This window comes from Opisthocomus hoazin, chromosome 2 (genome assembly GCF_030867145.1).
Source record: "Opisthocomus hoazin isolate bOpiHoa1 chromosome 2, bOpiHoa1.hap1, whole genome shotgun sequence".
NCBI classification, from domain to species: domain Eukaryota; kingdom Metazoa; phylum Chordata; class Aves; order Opisthocomiformes; family Opisthocomidae; genus Opisthocomus; species Opisthocomus hoazin.
In genome coordinates, this window is record NC_134415.1 from 130,535,132 (window position 1) to 130,555,235 (window position 20,104).

General features: G+C 47.8%; 1 protein-coding gene across 1 annotated transcript in view; it reads right to left on the reverse strand.

The window, feature by feature from the left end:
- The window catches only part of EXTL3 (exostosin like glycosyltransferase 3), a 177,451-nt gene extending 158,682 nt beyond the window's left edge, over window positions 1-18,769 (reverse strand). Inside the window, exon 1 of the mRNA XM_075415064.1 lies at window positions 18,677-18,769. The gene's annotated coding sequence lies outside the window, so the exon portion shown is untranslated. The remainder of the gene's footprint in view (window positions 1-18,676) is intronic.
- Window positions 18,770-20,104: the final 1,335 nt, after the last annotated feature.

A 20,104-nucleotide genomic window follows, 5' to 3' on the forward strand; every position in this document is an offset into this window, starting at 1 on the left:
TGGGACACTGCTCTGTGGTTCTTTCTGTGAACTGAGTGAATCATCTGTGTTTGCCAGAAATCCAAAGCGATAGCATGCATAAAACGATCGTTCTGGATTAAAGTCACTTTGGGAAAAGACTGTAAAAGGCTGTCTGCTGAGATTGTGTTCGAGGTCCACTGGAGAACCCACCGTCAGATTTGGATGTGTGCACAGAGCTTTTAAAAATTACTTGAGAGAGAAAGAAATACTCCTAGGAATTGGCTAGTAAGGGAGCCTTAAATTCCACACATAGAAGGAAGAACAAATACTAACAGCAGGGCCCTGTAAGTCCGGGATGTAGTAGCTGACTGACTTCTTTACTAAATAGGCGCTGAGCAAACGAGAGGTGATTCTGCTGTAGACTTTAGGCAAATAGTGAGGATGTTGTAATACAAGCTTCTTGTGATCACTCAATTTGAGCCTATTTTCCACAAATTGGTTCAGTTTAAGCAAAATAAAAGCAGGTCCACAAGGTTTTCAATTTCAAAAAGAGAAGTTGAGGTAATTAAGGGTAACTGATTTGTGAAGCTGACCAAGTTGAATGGCTGAAAGGCTCCAATGAGAAGACTTTGAAACCAAAGAAGAAAAACCATCTGCCATTTGTGTTCCGAACAGAGGAGGTGAATAAAAAGCACATGTAGGGAAGCAGTGAGAACATGCTGGAGATTGGAGATAGTCACGGTCAAGCCCTCAGACTGAACACAGATGCTGCCTCGCCACTGAGTAACAAGGAGAGCGTAGAACGGAGGGGCGAAGGGAGGGCGAATGACGAGAAAGTCTGCCTACAATTTCCCCAGACAGGGGAAAGTCAGCTACACTGCTCGGTGCACTCTGTTCCAGGTTGCCAAAATGTCACGTCCACTAGCAAGGATTTCCAACAGGTCTACACAATCCCCCAACTAAAATTCCGAATTTTCCATAATAAAAGCTTAGAAGTGCTGGAATGAAACCTCCTGGTCCCACACCCCGTGTCTGAAAATGCCGATCTGTGTGTCTAATGTTCTGATGTAACAACACAGCGTCCCAGCAATACCAGCCTGCTTCAACCAGTGTCTCTCCCAAATCATGGAGATTTCTACGCAGAATATCTCGGCTTAAGGAAGGAGGGCTAGAGGCAGCAGCGCTGGGGGAAGCCACAGCTATCAATTGCAGACATGACCTGAGGACAGAGCCCGAATCAAAACATAAAAGGCACGGAAATACAGAGTGTAAAGTGCGCCGTGAGATCAAAGTTACATTGTGCTAAAATAGCTTGGCACCCATCTTTGATAAAATAACCAGTTTCTTTTGACAAAAAGGCAGTCGCTCTTATTTATTGGGATTTTAGCCGAGTGACAAGAAAACTGGGGACTATTAGTAACGGGGGAAAATAGGGATCAATGAAGAGAAGAGCGAGATCGATAATAAACACCAGTGTGCATTAAGTGCTGCAAGTTTTTTATACAACATCATTACAAAGTTAAATAATAATAAATAATTGTCATCATTTTGAGCACAATCTATTTCAAGGCCTAACTTTACTATAATGTACCAAAGTGCTTTAAAGTAAAAAAAACCCAAAAAACGTATAGCTAAGTAGTACAGGCCTGCTGCCAAAATCGACCACTAAAATAGGAAAGCAGTTGCCAGCTGCTGCTTTTTCCCAGTGCAGAAAAGATACTTCCTTCTTTCCGCAGGTCACTCAATTCAGTTATTAGTGCACTGGAAACAGAAACCAACTCAAAGCTGAATCATTATGAAAATATTCCTTAAAATGAAAGCTGCCTGTGTTTTTTCTCATACCTGCAGGATTCTTCAGTGTATTTGCAAAAGCACAGGACCGGAAACCCTGAGTCTGATCCCTTAATACTGAAGCCAACCACGTTGTGTAATCCCATTAATACATTTATCAGGCTCCATCTTCACAGTAATCAGGTTTTTAGCCCCTGTTACGCAATTCCCATTAGAAGGCTATTCAAGAACCTCCCTTGGTTTGAAGCCATTCTGCTCATTTCCAGCCTAAACTTATTCAGAGCCATTTGTTCTTGTGCCAGAATTGTCATTTAACTTAAATAACTCTTCTCCCTCTCTGGTATTTACGCCAGTGTATTTATAGAGAAGGAATATAATTTTTCTCTGCCTTTGTTTTTGTCATTGGTTACCGTCCAGGCTCCTTTAATCGTTCTGTGAACCAGCTTCTCTGTTCTCCAGATCGTTTCTAGCAGGCATCCTCCCCGACACCTTTTACAGTTGAAATCAATCTTTCCCCTATGTGGACAAGGAACACACAGTACATCTTAAGAAATGCCTCACTAAAACCTGTTGCAGTGGCATTCCCATTTCCTTGTCACTAGTGGAAATAACTTCGTTGACAAATGTGATCCCGGTATGTATCTTTATCACTGGGATACCAGAATTATCCTATGCTTGATTAATACATTCCAGCTCCAATATAGAAACCTCAGCTTTCTATCAGAGCTTGCATTACAAGAGCTTGCATTTGCTTACAAGCAATTAGTCCTAAAGTCATTCATTCTTCTGACGGGATGTCCTGTTTTTCTTCTTTTGATGACATCTCCAAATCCCATTAATTTCTGCTGTATCATTAGTCAATACATTGATTAACACTGGTCTTGAAACCAGTCCTTGAGGAACTCTGTTGCTAACTTGCCTGCCAATCCTTTCTCAACCATCCCACCTTTGCTCCTGTGACTACAGGATTTATTGATGCAAAACAGAGAGCAAAATACTTCAATTCTGACTGATTTAAACTGTCTTGCTTTGCATTTTTTGTCTTTTTTTTTCTTAACGAAAGGCTGACTGCTGCTAGTGGAGAACAACACAGGCATATTTCTCTGTAAATCAGGCCCTTGGCTAAACTGGAAAGCTGTCCTATTTTTACAGTTAGGCATTTGTAAAAATTAATAAACTATGCAAATCAACACATTTTATGTTAAAAATAGTAAATGAATTTTCTTAATCACTAGTCTGACTTTTTAATTGTACTTAGGATTTATGTCACAAATTTAAAAAACAATTAGAATGCAGGAAAACAGCATGTAAAACTTGTAGTTAAACAAAATTAAGCTAAATGTGCTGAATACATAGTTTAAATTAAAACAAACTTGTTTATTGTACAAAGGAATTCTGCAGCCTATAAATAGAACCAATTTCTATCTATTCAGCACGTCTTCAGGTTTTCAGAACTTGAAACAAAATTAATTTCAATTCTCATGGAAAGGAAGAGCTGATGCTCAAGTCAAATGAATGTGGCAAAAACTACTTCATTAAACACTTTCTTTTAATCCAGATCACTTCTGCAGTTCAGTTGCCCACGCAGCCATGCCCACGGCAGTATCAACGCTTTTGTTAGCAGATGAAGAAAGAGCAACATCAGCAAGCAAAGGTGGGGGGGAGCAGGACTGCTTCTGCTAATTGCAGTGCTGCCTAAAATGTCTGTGAAAGTGTATTCACGGGTGTAGTTTTGGGGCAGACTGAGCTGATGTAGACTGTACTCACTGCAGTCCTGTGAACTGCAAAATGCAGTTGCATTTACAGTGTCTTATGGTGGCACTGGTGACGGCAAGAGTGAGGAGCAAGAGAGCTCAAGGAACTAAGCGAAAACTAAATCTGCCAAGGAAAGTGATTTCTGTTCTGTATTTTTTTCCTAAATGCAAATGTATGCATTCAGTGCTGGGTGTGCAAATGCTGGCTTCTTTGATTTGGTTATTACTCATAGATCCCCTTAGCTGCAGACTGACTTTGCCAACAACCAAGCCAGTGAGACTGTGCTTCTCAGCAGAGTTGGACGCAAGCTGCTTGGACCTAGTGGAAGAGAGGACCGTGCACTCACACAACCCCTAGCACGCACACTGTCCTCCTCCCATCCCTTCTCTCCCTCTCTATAAATTCATCTCTGCTCACGGCAACTCTGCAGAAACACACAGGCTGACACCATGTCAGTTTGAAATCTCATCAACTACAGAAGCAGGCAGTGAAGCTCTTTACAGTGTTAACTGCAGAAAAGCAGAGGTCAGTGAGAGGGGCAAAGCAGAGCATAAACACAGAAATCACTCCAGCTGGTGTGGGGAGGGATTTGATCTAGCACAGTAAGTATGCTGCTATGGATCAGGAGCTGTTGTCCCCAGCAGTCGTTACCTGAACCTGAGCCCTGGAAAACTGCTTCCGCTTCCTGATCAGTAGAGGAATTAATGACATTCTCCAAGTCTTCTTCATTCACCAGCCCTGAAGTGCTTTGAGATCATCCAACAGATGGCAATGCTTGTGTTTAATCAATACTAGGACTGGCTCCCAAGAGAGCAAGAACAAACAATAATTTGCCTTTCCGATTACAGAAATGTTCCACTAAACCCACTATGTCAAGTTTTAAATTCAATCAAATTTAAAGATTAAGAAAAATCCTCCCTTTCTTCCACCAGCGACAGAACAATACCACACTTTGTCTTTTTTTTTTATAATTAAAAAATAGGTTGAACTTTAGGAGTGTTATTGTACTTGAAGCAGTAGAAGCAGCTGAATAAAGTGCATCATAAAAAGATGCCACTGGGATCAGTTAAAGGCAACAAAATTGAAAACATTTGGAAGGAACAAAGCCAAAAACACAGAACCAGATTTAAACTTGGCGCATGATGTGGCAGGAGGCCAGTGGAAGGAGAACTTGATAGAGGAGTAAGGAGAGGGAGGGCTCCCTGCTGCAGCCCAGGGATCGGGTATGATGGGCCAGATAATCAGGTGCCATCAGCTGGCACAGCTGGGACGGGATCAATGAAGCAAGGCCGACTGCAACTTGCTGAGGCTCAGTCCTGGCGTATCTGAACTCAGCTGTAAAAAATTCTCATCACATTAAGTCATGCCATTAATAAACATTGAGCTGTTATACACCACTTGCCATCTTCAAAGAGCTCTAAAACCAATGACTAATCCTCACAACCACCTCCTTAGATGTAGGAACTGTTTAAAGATGGGAACAAAGGCAAAATGGTGAAGTCGTCGGCCACAGCTCCTAAAAGGCAATTTTTAAAACCACAAGACAGAAATTCCTGGCTCCCGGTCACATACCCTCTTCACGAGGTGGAATTTCCCTTGCATTTCTTTGACAGCGAGAGATACCTACAACCTAAAACATTTGCCCCCAAACCTGAAACCTCATCTATAAAGTTACTTCTCAGGTGGGTCTAAGACTGGTTTTGTATCTTCTGTGCACAGGCAGGGATCAGCAGAGCAGCAGAGGAAGTAAAATGGGTGAAGTGATGGTACGATGGAGATCAACAGGATGTTTTAGCCACTAACTTGCATTTCAGCTGATGTGGTTTAATGAAGAAGAAAAAAAGCAGCTGAGCCTACTCACTAGAAGGTCGGTAAATCACGATTCCTAGATTCTCTTCTCCATCTCAGGTTTTCCTCCAGCAAATAAAATTACCTTAAAATTTACCAAAAAAGCTATGAAAAATGTTAGGTTTACAACAAACACAAGGAGAAAAGATGATATAGATGTACAGAGCATCTCCATTACTAATGCTCTGCTCAGCAGAGATCTCCGGAGGAGACTAGAACTGCAAAAATATTTTAACAAAACGCCAGAAACAAGAATAAGTTACTAAAGGGAGAATAAACCCAACACATTTGTGTTTCTAAGCACCTCAATAACGTTATCAATAAACCCAGATGCATCCCTTCCACAAACACAGCAGTGACAATTGACTCAAATGGATGACGCTTCTGTAACGCGCCTATTTGACTCTCAAGCTGAAGCAGATAAAAATGTAAAGATTGGAATTCCTTGGTATTTGTATGTTAATACACACAGCTTTAGGGAAATTGTTGTGACTCAACCTACAATTCATTCTGTGCAGTCAGTGACATTCAAATACCTGCCAACAATTTTCATACCGCTTGCAGTATATCTTATAGACTGTCATCAGTCTGATGCATTATCTTTTTTGCAAAAAATCTATCATCAGCACCAGGCAGGCTTCCCCTTGGTTCAGATAGGCAGGAACAGAGCTGACTCATCCTCTTTTTTTTTCCTTTCATCCTGATTTGTATAGTCTCCTTTTCAATTTAGTTTTCTCATGTTATGCGAGGAGAAGGGGTCTGGCCACATATATGGATAACATGTATGCATGTGCAAGGAACAGCAGGGGAAAGAATGTCTTTTTAATCTCCACCTGTTTCTCTTGCTAGCAGTTCCTTTTGCTTCATCTCCTTGGAGGTATTATTAAATTCAAATGAATTCTACTTTTCTCTTGCTTTTGTTGAAATAAAACAATAGGACATGTGAGAAACCCAGCTAGGAGAAAATGTTCACAATCTGGAGTCCTTGGACTTGCTGAAGTCTTTTGCTGAGAAAGCAGGCAAGCAGTTACACCTCGCACCGAGCCACAGGTTTCTCCGGCGCCAGCCAGTTTCTACTGGGGTTACTTCTGCCTCAACCGCCACCACATTTAAACTGAAAACAAGTTTTACTGCAAATAGAGACCACCACCCATGGGCCTGGGGTCTACCAGGGCAACAAAGGGGCCACGCTCTTGCTCTGGTTGGTAGATCTCATGACCGAAACAGTCAGAAGATCTCTCCTTCATGGGGACTGTCTGGTATCCACTCACGCAAGCTGGAGCTGCACCTCTCCCTGAGGCTCAGTAAGTACCTGGGCCATCCCTCATGTCTGACTGCCTGTTTTTCATGAACTTATGCAACCTTAATTACCCTTGCAGACCTGTGTCTCTTTGTCAGGCTTGACTGAAACAGGCTGACAGGTTCCGAAGTTATTGGGGTGGCGCAAATATTCATACATATGGTGTGATGAGAAACCTGGATGAGTTCGAGTCTCATTTTGTAAGAAAACAACACGGATGTTGATCGTAAGAGCAAAACAAGGGTGCGTCATCGTGGATCCGAGCAGGGATCTCAACCAGTGAGCTATCCGCAGTGAAGCAACCTAAAGATTCAGGTGTAGCCACCTGGAAAAATCAGTATTTGGATCTACTCAGGAATAGGCAAATGTCTAAAATACCACATTCATAAAGAAACATCTAGCCCAGCTTCTTTCTTGAAGATTGACTAAGGGCTGCATCAGCCAGCACTAGAATCACACTGCCAAGCTCTCAGGGGAGCTGATGCCAGACAGGACCACTCATAGCAGAATCAGAGGTTGCACCAAGCTCCCAGAATGCTTCACCAAGGCATCTGGGGTCAGATCACAGAAACACATGAAGAACAGAGCTGAAACGGACCTGAAAAAGCACATTCCTTTATTCCAGGCTGCACAAAGTTTTACTTATTTTTTTGTAGATGTCCACCCAAGGTTCTCCAGGATCTCTACAGACTATGGCTGAGTCAGGCTCAGGTCAGTGACCAACCATGTAGAGAAAAGCTCTAACTCATTAATCCCTTTAATTCTTCAAGCCACCTCTTTTCACCACCATTGTGATTATATTTTCCTTTTAATAAGGCTTGGAAGAACAATCAGAGATGTACCACTTGAAGGCTCGCTTTGGCATCAAGATGCAGGAAGCCCTACAGTCATGAGATTGTCGTGCAGTTTTCATAGTCACAAGGTTGACCTGGACAGCAAAGGAAGAGCACAGAAACCAGCACTCCTACTGCAGGCTGGTGCCAAATTAAAGGAGTTCAGAGATTTACGTAAATTCAACAGTATACACAGTATACTTGGGTAACAACCTACTTTGCACTCAAAAATTACGCTTAGTTTTACACCTATTTCCTTATTAACAGTCATAGGGTGAGAACTTGTATTTGTTCATGCAACTGTTGCTTGTACAGAGCTACTGGACAGCGTCCCCACCCTCCTCTCCCGCAATCAGCATGGCTCAATGCACCGTGCAAGTCTTGCCATGCACAAAGCGTGCAGATACACCACGAAAAAACAGGGTTGCTAACGGCCGTCCATCGCCAGTCTGGGCTCTCGTCCCAATGGGCCTTCGAGGCAACACAAAACACAACAAAGCAATGAGCAAAAAAAGTCCTCAGGCGGCCAAAGATTCATTACAACAGGTAGAATCATTCCCTTCATCATCTCTCCAGCCCCCACTTAATTGAGTAGCCTGGTAAATTGATGAATTACAGTTAAATGATCTCGCTGTGATGCCTCTTGCTGATGAATGAAGAATACCCTGCCAGAGTCTCCTGATTTCAGGTGATGGATTTGAGCCCAGGCTGCAACACAATTCCCCATGACTGACAAGCTTGGCTATTTTCACTCTTAATCTTGATATTATTTGATTGAATAAATCCAAGGTCATAATTTCCTAGGTGGATAAGTTTTTTCAAAATACCACCAGCCCTCCAATTACTTTTAACTGCATCTAAAAAAAGGTGAAGAACATTCATGTAAGAGCTGGTAAGATCTCAGCTTTGTTGCTGGGAAATACCTACACCCAAAACACACCTTTGCTGAAGCATGAGCGAGCAACTGTGAAGTCACATTTGTCATCTCACGGCCCAAAGCGCTTATCATCCAGCCCTCAAACCTCCGGGACGCGGACCCCTGGGGACTGACATTTCTCATGTTCAGTCACCGTCCAGAAGGTATTTCCTTTTCATGTTAGAAGCTTGATAGGGGACAGCTTGGCTGAATGGGAGTGATTTGAAGACGTGGGAAGCAGGGAAAGGAGAACTATTGATTTGCATCATTTTCTTTTAGCACACACAAACACTTTATAATAGGGGGCACCTTAAAAACCCCATGCTTGAACCTTAGTGAATACTGTTGGGATACAACCTAATTTTTCCTTCCAATTTTCTTTCCCTTCAAAAGGCTCAGATGGGAACAAAAACTTCTCCAGTTTGGCTGCACAGAACTTTCACACAGATCTCTGCACAGCATCAGCTGGATTGAAAGATGTTGTGTCATGCGTGAAATATTCCAGCGCTTTATTGTGCAAGCTCCTAATTATTAATGTCTAGGCTCCATATTTCTGCAGCGAGATTTACGACGTAGCTTAGGGTCGTGGATTTGAACTAGTTTTCCCTCAAATCTACAGACAGGGACCCACAGCAACGGTTTTTATCCCCCAACCTCTGTAGTCTCCAGCACAGAAAAACCCCAAGGAACAAACAAGCCCCTCAAAAGAGGAATCTGGGTGAAAATTGTCCTCCTCTGCCTCCACCACTACCACAGTAGCACAATTGTCTTTTAAACAACTCCACACTGTCCCTTGGGGACAATACAGCCAGATCTTTACAAAATTTCACTCTCGTATCTGTTTTTAGGGTTTATAAACCGCACCACTGCCAGTCTCCTTCCGTCCCACCGAGGCCTCCCAGTCCAGGTCCAGACGTGGGACTGCAGCAGGAACAGGACACAGATGGTCCCCTGGGATCAGGAAAAAGGAGGCAGCTGATGGAAAAGCCAGCAGCCACGCATAACTCTTGTGGAGGGAGCCAGAAGCTGCCTTCACTGAACAATAGAAGGAAACGCTGTTGCTGATGTGGCTGTAGTCTGTGCCTTCAAAACCAGTAGTCAGGGATGGAAAAGTCTTGCAAAGGAGAAGCAGAAAACTGCTGGGGATAAATGGTTTCACTTCTGCATATAATTTTCACAGCAAATTGAGAGGGAAATATTTTAAGTCTGGAAATTAAGCTGAATTTGGAGGTAAATGCATGATTGGAAAGTCAGGTAAAGCTAATCCCCCTTCCTCCCCAAGAACACAATACATTGGAAAAACCCGTAGAGTACCCAGATGAGTGGCACACCCTGCTCTGACTGGTCTAACAGGGGTTAACACAAACAGCTTGTGCTCCAGAAAACAGTCATATTTATACATTCATATGTATGTGTGTGTGTGCATACAGACATGCCGGATCACTTTTTCTGCTTTTATATATATATATATATATATATATAAATCTTTTGGCTCTAGGATTTAAAAAAATAAAATCTACACGTGCTATTGCAAGAGTTGCAATAAAATAAGCACTGCTGGTGCCCGTGAGTTATAGGTGCTGGGAACAGGCAGGATAATGGGATTTCACCGTGCTTTGTTTCCTCAGAGGTAACTGCACTCTTATCAGGAGATGCAGGATATGAGGCTCTGACACTTCTCTGCTCTGATTCATACACTGGTATAAAGCAGACATTTGATGGCATCTGCATTGCTGACTCAATCACGTATCTTCGGTGCTGATCTTGTTGGTGCCGGGGAAAAAGGATTTGGAGGGGAGAGTGCTCTTCTCACCTGCATGCCATGCAATGTGGCCACAGCTTTGCTGTTTTGCCCCAGGGCCTCACCGGTAAAAATAGGTAAATAAAGAAAATAAATGCATTCCTGCCTCCACCCCACATCCACCAAGGCAAGGTTTTTCAGCTGGTTTTCTCCACCCAAACTTGGCAAAGCAACTTTGAAAAAAAAGAAATCACAATTGCTCTGCTCTTGGAATATATTTGAAATTAAAAGAAAGTAAACCTTGCCCCGTCTTTTCCCTGCACTTTACTCCCAGCCAGCATCAGAAAAAGGTGGAAGACAAACATTTTTCTTGTTGAGGCGCATTCTACCTCCAAGTGTTTTTTTCCAAAGACTGGATTTTCTTTTTTTTTTTTCCTTTTAAAGTTTAAGCTCTGGCACGTCTGATTTTCCTCCTTTTGGGGAATAAACAAGAAGAGCAGCAGCCCAAAATGTAATTAAACAGATTCTCCTCCAACTCTAAAAGTGCAGAGCTGAGACCAAGGACGTGACAAAGAAGATAAATTAACACCTTGGAGGATGCTATTTGCACGTGGGAGCGGTGCTTTCCAGCGGGCAGGCAGTTTTTGCCTTGTCTCGTGCCCTGGCAGCCCTCGGCAAACATGTGCCAGACCCACGCAAGGGATTGCTGCTCGTGTTCTCCTCCTGCCGTGCCTTCACCACCCACAGCTGTGATGGATGTAGCTCCTCAGCCTCTTCCTCGCTGCAGCTGCAGAGCGAGAGGGGCTGTGACACTTTCTGCACTTAAAAGTGGGCGATTTAGCAAGAAAAAACAAATTTGCAGCTGCATGTGTGGGTCTTCATCCCCATGGCATGACTCAGGTTGGGTTATCTCGTGTTGGACAAAGATGATATTGGAGAGGACTGGCTATGCCTCATGTCCCTCTTGGTATTTTATTCATCGAGGGTGCAAACAGGACCACAGGGTGGGTCAGACTAAAGGTCCTCTCTTCTGCTGTCCTGTCTCTGGTGGAGACACGGTGCAAGAACAAGAGCTTTCTCCTTGCACATCCTCCCAGCCTGGCTCGCTTGGGCCCACGCAGCTGACATACACAATGTCCGCATTGCCTCCGGAAACCTTTGGGATGAGCCAGGAGGAGAGCATCCCCACGGGCTGGTGAGGCAGCTGAGGCCACGCCAAGTCCCACCTCCTGCCCTCTCACCTGGCCCGCAGCAATGGCCCCACAAAACCCAGGACCCGAAGGAGCCAGAGGATTTACGGCAAACAAGAACAGGCCTGGGGTTGATGGCCTCAATGCCCGGTGCCAGGGCTAAGCCTCCTTTCCAGGGAAGTTGTGTCTCATCAAGTGCAAGCCTTGACTGAGTCCCAGGCCGAGGCATGCCGAAAGGCTCTTCCTGGTGCAGCTTGGCCAGTGACTAAGAACGTATGAGCTCACCTCTTCCTTCCATTGTGGCATTTCTGCTACTGCCCACGCATCTTGCACAAAGCCTGTGGGGTTCCCTTCCCCCTGAGGCCCCACCACTCTACCAAACATGGTCAAAATTGATCCAAAGAGTCATTGGGGATGGACAACAAACAGCATCTCGTTAAGCCTCCTGGTTTTGGGGAGCTACCTCCAACTATAGCCACCACCAACGTCACCAGCTGGGCACAGACCTTCAGGTATACCAAGCAGCAAACCCTGCTCGTGCCTGCTAATGATGCCCATTGCATTTGTCTTTGGAGCTCAGTACTTGCTGAATTTTCCCCGTTCCAGTTCGTCTCTACTGTTTTATTAATCACATACAGAAATTCAGGGGAGGGTGGCAGGATACAGTCATTAAATAAAATATAACCACCTCATCTATACTTAACATCGGGTTTGATCTTCACTGTTTTCACTCCCCTTTTTCAAGGCGATTTGCAATTTCTTTGGTTGCTTTTTGGGAAGGGAGAATTTAGGGGAGGGCTGACTTATGGCTTAATCTCATTTTTGATCTATTATTAAACGCCTGCTTTATTTTTTTTCTGGGTTTTTTTTTTACCCTTTCTCTAGGAAGCCAGAAGCCCCAGCAGAAATTACAGCCAGAAAGAAAGGTGAACTGTGAAATGAAAACTGGGGGAGAAAGAATTGCTTGGGCTTTTTTTTTTTTCCCAGAGTTTACTCATTTTCAGCTATCAGAAATATCTACAATGACAGCCAAGTAAAAGAAAATATGCTGAAAGTGATGGAAATGCAAAGTAGTGGTCCCGATCCCACCGCTGACATACGTGGCCAAACCCTCTGATTGAGGCTGGCATGTGTGTCCCCACAGGATTCCTCTGCGGAGCCGCTTTTCAAATACAAATGCGTTGACATTTCCTCACCCTTTTACCAGCGTTAGTAATTCTCCAGCAAATCCCCAGGCTTGGGGAACGGCGTTTGTGTGCCATGAAGGCACGCGCTCAGATTTCCAAAACGATGCCAGAGCCTGGACTCAGTGAAAGCCCGGGACAAGGTCACAGAGCACAAGGCCAGTGGCACTCAAGGCAACCAGGAACATTTTTTCACCATTTTTATACATCATCTTCAAAAGGTTTGACGGGACTGTAGCAAAACACGATCCCTGCAAGGAGCTTCCGCAAACCTGCAGCACGCAGCTGGGCAGAGAGCGCTGCGAAGGCACAGCAGCATTTAGCTCCTGCTGCCTTCCCTTTAGGATGCTTTTTAATAGCATCCTAATTATTTCATTATTTTCTCCTCACCTGGTGCTAAATAATAGTGTTTATGTCTTCCCTGTGACCCAGCGCGTGATCTCCCCTGCCCCAGCTCGCAGGGATAGATTTGGTTTCAAGCTAGCAAAGCCAGTCTGAGCAGCAAAGCGATTCCCAGGTGGTTTCTTTGCTCTCTGCAGCCACTTTACCGGGGCCAGAGCTGGCAGATGGATTAAAGCGGATCCAGGGGGGCCTCACTGAAGGAATTCCCACCAAGAGGCAGGAGGACAAGTCCAACGCTATCTGTAGCACGCTCTGAAGATGGATCAGTTTGTTGCTAAGGCCATGCTGGAGGTGGGTCAGGGTTGGTGGGGGCTCTGAACAACCTGCACCCATCTCGTGCTATTTCATCATCCCTTTTACCTCCTTTCAGCCCCTTTACATCGCTGGAAGCAATTCCTCCTTCTGCTGTATTTGCAGAAATAAGGAGTTTCTCCTCATCCGGCACCAGGACGCGCTTCCACCTCCCAGCCAGATCAGACCAAAAGCAAGCATCGCTTTGCTGCCAGCTCCCGCCGAGAGCTGGATGCGCACCTCGCCATGCCGGCTGTTTGGCTGGTGAGGGAATGATCCCCATGTGAAACTGCGATGCCCAAACCAGTGCTCCCAGCTCCCCGGCCAGCCCCTCTGCTCCCAGGTCCGGGCTGCCGCGGGCTCTGATGGCTCCAACCTCCGTTAGGCTCAGTGGGAGATCACTCCTCAGCAGATCCAGGGAAGGGCAAAAGCTCCTTAGCATTTCCCATTAATTTAATTAGTTATCATAAGCATGTCCTGTTCATTTTCTACTATAAATATTGCCTATTAACTAATAAGAAGAAAGCCATCGGCGAACTGCCAGGAACACAACCCAGTGAGAATCCCAGATACAAACACTATTTTTGAGGAGAAAGAGCAGGTTTTTAAGTGCCTTTATCTTCAAAGAATGGCCCATACAAGCCGCAGAAGATTTTGCAGCAGAACTGGACAGGTTCAGACGCATTTTGGAGGAAAAAGAATTCCCAGGCTATGTTGTACGGCAAACCCTCTGTTTTTTCCAGGGCAACATGGACAGGGCAGGGAGGCGGCACACAGCCCAGAGAGCAGCTGGGGAAGATGCCACCATGTCCTTCTGCCCCAGTCATAACTGCACATCCCAGTACTTCAACTCTGGCAACAGCCGCGGATGTTTGGGAAAGAAATCAAAGAAATGGCACATCCCGAAAGAGCCATCCCTGGGTAGGAAGCAGTCATAGAATCATAGATTGGAAAAGACCTCTAAAAGGTCCAACTGTAAAGCCAACACCCCCATACCTGCTAAAACATGTCCCGAAGTGCCACATCTACACGGTTTTTGAACCCCTCCAGGGATGGGGACTCCACCACCTCCCTGGGCAACCTGGCCCAATGTCTGACCACTCTTTCAGTGAAGAAATTTTTCCTTATATCCAATCTAAACCTCCCTTGATGCAACCTGAGGCCATTGCCTCTCGTCCTATCGCTGGTTACTTGGGAGAAGAGACCAACCCCCACCTCACTACAACTTCCTGTCAGGTAGTTATAGAGAGCGATGAGGTCCCCCCTCAGCTTCCTCTTCTCCAGACTGAGCAGCCCCAGCTCCCTCAGCCGCTCCTCAGCAGACTTGTTCTCCAGACCCCTCCCCAGCCTCACTGCCCTTCTCTGGACATGCTCCAGCCCCTTCATGTCCTTCTTGGAGTGAGGGGCCCAAAGCTGAGCACAGCACTTGAGCTGTGGCCTCACCAGTGCCCAGTACAGGGGCACGATCACCTCCCTGCTCCTGCTGGCCACACCATTGCTGGTACAAGCCAGGATGCCGTTGGCCTTCTTGGCCACCTGGGCACACTGCTGGCTCCTGTCCAGCCGGCTGTCGACCAGCACCCCCAGGGCCTTTTCCGCCGGGCAGCTTTCCAGCCACTCCTCCCCAAGCTTAGAGCATTGTGTGGGGTTGTTGTGACCGAAGTGCAGGACCTGGCACTTGGCCTTGTTGAACCTCATGCAGCTGACCTCGGCCCATCGATCCAGCCTGTCCAGATCCCTCTGCAGAATCACAGAATCACAGAATGGTAGGGGTTGGAAGGGACCTCTGTGGGTCATCTAGTCCAACCCTCCTGCCGAAGCAGGGTCACCTACAGCAAGCTGCACAGGACCTTGTCCAGGCGGGTCTTGAATATCTCCAGAGAAGGAGACTCCACAACCTCCCTGGGCAGCCTGTTCCAGTGCTCCGTCACCCTCAGAGGGAAGAAGTTCTTCCTCGGGTTCAGCTGGAACTTCCCAGGCTTCAGTTTGTGCCCGTTGCCCCTTGTCCTGTCGCTGGGCACCACTGGAAAGAGTCTGGCCCTGTCCTCCTGACACCCACCCTGCAGATATTTAGAGGCATTTCTAAGGTCCCTTCTCAGCCTTCTCTTCTCCAGGCTGAACAAGCCCAGCTCCCTCAGCCTCTCCTCGTAGGAGAGATGCTCCAGTCCCCTCGCAGCCTTCTCTTCTCCAGGCTGAATAAGCCCAGCTCCCTCCACCTTTCCTCGTAGGAGAGATGCTCCAGTCCCCTCATCATCCTCATACCCCTTCGCTGGACTCCCTCCAGTAGTTCCTCATCTTGCTTGAACTGGAGAGCCCAGCACTGGACACGGCACTGCAGATGGGGCCTCACCAGGGCAGAGTAGAGGGGGAGGAGAACCTCCCTCGACCTGCTGGCCATAATCTTCTTAATGCACTCCAAGATCCCATTGGCCTTCTTGGCACCCAGGGCACGCTGCTGGCTCATGGTCAACCTGTCGTCCCCAGCACTCCCAGTCCCTCTCCACAGAGCTGCTCTCCAGCAGGTCAGCCCCAGCCTGTACTGGTGCCTGGGGTTGTTCCTCCCCAGGGGCAGGACCCTGCCCTTGCCCTTGTTGAACCTCATCAGGTTCCTCTCTGCCCAACTCTCCAGCCTGTCCAGGTCTCGCTGGATGGCAGCACAGCCTGCCGGGGTATCCACCACTCCTCCCAGTTCTGTGTCATCAGCAAACTTGCTGAGGGTACGCTCTGTTGCTTCATCCAGGTCATTGATGAAGACGTTGAATAAGACTGGGCCAAGTACTGACCCCTGAGGGACACCACTAGTTACAGGCCTCCAACCAAACTCAGTGCTGCTGATGACAGCCCTCTGAGTTCTGCCATTCAGCCAGTTCTCAATCCACCTCACTGACCACTCATCCAGCCCACACTTCCTGAGCTTCCCTAGGAGGATGTTATGGGAGACAGTGTCTTCCGGCCCTTCTTGTAGATGGGTGTTACACTGGCGATCCTCCAGTCATCTGAGACCTCCCCTGATAGCCAGGACTGCTGATAGATGATGGAGAGTGGCTTGGCCAGCTCCTCCGCCAGTTCCCTCAGCACTCTTGGGTGGATCCCATCCGACCCCATAGACTTGTAAGTATCCAGCTGGCATAGCAGGTTGTTGACTGCTTCCTCCTGGATTATGGGAGGTTTATTCTGCTCTCCTACCCTATCTTCCAGCACTGGGGGCTGAGTACTCTGGAAATAATCTGTCTGACTATTAAAGACTGAGGTGAAGAAGGCATTAAGTACCTCAGCCTTTTCCTCAGCCTTGTTGGCAATATTCCCCCCCCCACATCCAATAAGGGATGGAGACTCTCCTTGGCTCTCTTTTAGTTGTTGATGTATTTGTAAAAACATTATTTTGTTGTCCCTTACAACAGTGGCCAGCCTGAGTTCTAGCTGGGCTGTTGCCTTTCTAATTTCCTCTCTGCATGACCAAACGAGACCCCTGTACTCCTCTTGAGTCGCCTGCCCCTTCTTCCATAGGTGGTAGACCCTCCTTTTTCTCCTGAGTCCCAGCAAGAGCTCCCTGTTCAGCCAGGCCGGTCGTGTTCCCCGCCAGCTTGTCTTGTGGCACATGGGGACAACCTGCTCCTGTGCCTTTAAGACTTCCTCCTTGAAGAATGTCCAGCCTGCCTGGACCCCTTTGCCCTTCAGGACTCTCTCCCAGGGAACCCTCTCAACCAGCATCCTGAACAGGCCAAAGTCTGCTCTCCGAAAGTCCATGGTGGTGGTCAGCAGCTGTGTCCACGCCATGTGACAGCCACCAGTGCCCACCTTTCCTCTCTCATCCAAAAGGCCACCGGGACCCTGTCCTGGTCCTGCCACGAGGTAGCACACATCATAAAACCTTTGATTGGATCATTTCCAGCCAGCTGCTCCCAGGTCCCACCAGAGAATGACTGTAGATGTAATAAAGACAAATACCCACAGAAGACTGGAAACTCTTTTCTCCTTCACAATGGAGACTAGAGAAACAGAAGAGAAGAAGGAGGCAACCATGAACCTTCTATTCCAACTCACCCAACAACCACAAAATCCTTTCTGGGATTCCCCGTGATCAAATCACAGCTGCCACAAAAATCGATGCTGCTAACAAACACGGGAGCAGAGGTTCCCTCACCTTCAGATTCCTGCTGGATACGATTGATCCAAGTTCCTGGGCAGGAGTAAAGTTGGAAAGAGCCTCTTCCCAGAGATGTATTTCTCCTAAAAAATCCCAGAGCTGGATGTGACCGTGAGACAAGGGGCACATGTGCCACCTTCTTTCTCCATCTCCAGCCTAAATCCCCTCCTGCCCGGCCCCCCCAAACTCAGTAAAAAAGAGCCAAATCAAAGCAACTGTCTACATTTAGCTTTATCTGCTACAAAATGTCCAACTTTTCTACAGGGATGATTACATTTCCATCCTCCCTCCCCCTAAAGCTTGAAGACTGGCAGAAAGAAGTCAGAAACACGTCGGAGAAAAGAAAGCATCACCTACAGCAGCCACAAATGCTGCGAGGTCAGGACTGAAGCTGGAGGTGCCTCTTGGAGAACCAAGGGTCCTGCTGGGGAAAAAACCCACCTGGGTTCCTCCGTTCCCCTGCGTCCCCTCTGATTCTGCTTCCCATGCGTTCGTCTATATGGAAATGCGAGCGCACACGTGGTAAAAAGAAAAAACTCTGCATGCTGGAAATATTATGACTAATGGATGGGAACCTGCGCAGTGTGTAAAAAATCCTTCCTCTCTCCCTCTGTAACCGCGCTTTCCATGCACTTTAGACACCGGCACCTACGTTTCATCTGCTTTCTTCTACGGCGACGGAATGCATTTAACGAATTGCACAGATTTTAAGTCTCAGCCGTAGATCCTGCGCTGGTGTCGCTGCAGCGAAGAAGCCACAGGCTCCCCCCGGCCCATCGCTCCGGGGTCGGTGGGCTCATGTCCCGCCCCATTTATTTTGGAACAGCACATCAGGGCACGATGCATCATTTAATTTTGATCTTTGTTTTTTTTTTTCCCCACTAATACCCCGCTTTCCCTAGCATCCCTGGTCTTTACCATCTGCGTGGATGGCACGGGACCGCATCTCCTCGCACGTCCCACACCTTGACCCTGCCGCTCCCACACAAACACGGTGCCCGTCCTGTGGCTCCGGGACTGCACAGCCTCTTCCAGCAAGGAGAAAGCTCGCGGTCGCGGTTTCCGTGCAGGCACTTGGGATCATTTACAGCCCCGTATAAATGATATGTACCGGCGCCTCCAGCCCCGAAGCCCCCTCGCCCCTCGGTTCCTGCGCTGGAGAGGCACATTCCCGCGCTCACGGGGATGCATCAAGCTCCCGGACCCGGCCAGGCCTGCAGCAGTGGGGACAGGCAGAAAAATATCTCAGTGCTTTCCCCCCCCCTCCTTCCAGGGACAGAAATAACACCAGCGTCCCTCCTTTACAGCATCCTTTACCTCCCGAGCCGAGCAGCACAAGCCACGAAGCCGGCGCGCATCCCTCGGCAGAGCGCGCAGCCCCGACCGACGCACAGCCGCTGTCAGGTCAGCCGTGCTCGCACGTTCCACGTCTGCAGCATCCCTCAGCCCGGTCCTGAGCCACTTCGTGGGGATGGGGCTGGAGGAGAAACCCCGCAAACCCCCTCCCCGCGTCGACCGAGAGGAGAAACACCCAAACGAGGAGCACGGGGGAGGCGGAGGACAGAGCAGCCTCCGTAGGCAGCAAGGCTTGCAGAAAGGAGCAGAAGTTTTTTTGCTCGGTGACTGAGATGAGTTCGAAGGTGAAGGCTGGCCATGGAAAAACATCTGTGGCCGCAGGGAGCCCAGACTGCCCAGAGCAGGGTGGAAAACAAAGAAACCCAACCCCAGCGTGATGAAATGCAAGCTTCTGTGCTTTAGCCTGTGTCCAGCTTCCCTCCCTGGCACAGAAAAATTTCTTTAACGCTGCTCTGGCTGGGGGCTTTTGTGAAAAACCGAGGTTTTTAAACGGCCAACCAACCCAAAACACAATTTGAGAGAGCTGGGGAGTCCGAGCACCTCTGTAGCCATCACACGAAGAGGGAACCAGACAAGGAAGCGAGACCGGAGCGTCCTGACTCCTCCAAGCCTTCCTGCTCTCCCCGCGCTCTCCCGGTTCACATCCCGGGACGAGGAGTTACCGCAGCCGAGCGATGGAGAGGCACCACCAACCCAGCAGCGATGGGCACGCCGGCGCTCCCCAGACCCCGCTCCAAGGGGAAGCCAAAGCCATTCCTCCGCTTTCGGGGGTCACTCACCTCCTCTCCGGCCACCCCGGGCTCTGCCTCCCAGCTGGGATTTCTCCTCGCGGCTCAAAAAACCTTTCAAAAAACCTCAAAAACCTCAAAAAACCTTTCAAAGAGGCCGATTTTCCTGGCATCCCCCACGGCCCAGATTGCCAAACTCAAAAGCAACTTTCACCAGGGGCAGAGGAACCCTCGCCCGCTATTTAAGCAGCCGCTTTCATATTAAGCTTAATTTATGTTGCACCATCCCAGAGGAGCTGGAGCCGAGCCAGAACCACGGGCACAAGTTTTCCCCTAACTCTGGGGGGTCCCAATCCCCCCCCCCCACCTCAGGGCTCACCCCACCGATGCTGCCTCCCTGCAAGCACCGAAAACCCCCGGCCCCGGAGACACCCCCAGCCCGGGATGGGGAGGGGAAGGGGATTGGGGGGGGGGAAGTATGAGTCCCGGGACCCATCCCGGGAGGGGATGGGCAGAGCCTGGAGACCCCCTCCCCGGCACAGGACGGGTAGGGGTGGGAGGGATTATAAAGTGAAATGAAATAAATAATTAAAGGGCATTACAATTAAAGAAATGAAATGAAAGTATAAAGCAAAATGTTAAAATAAGTGGGAAAAAGTAA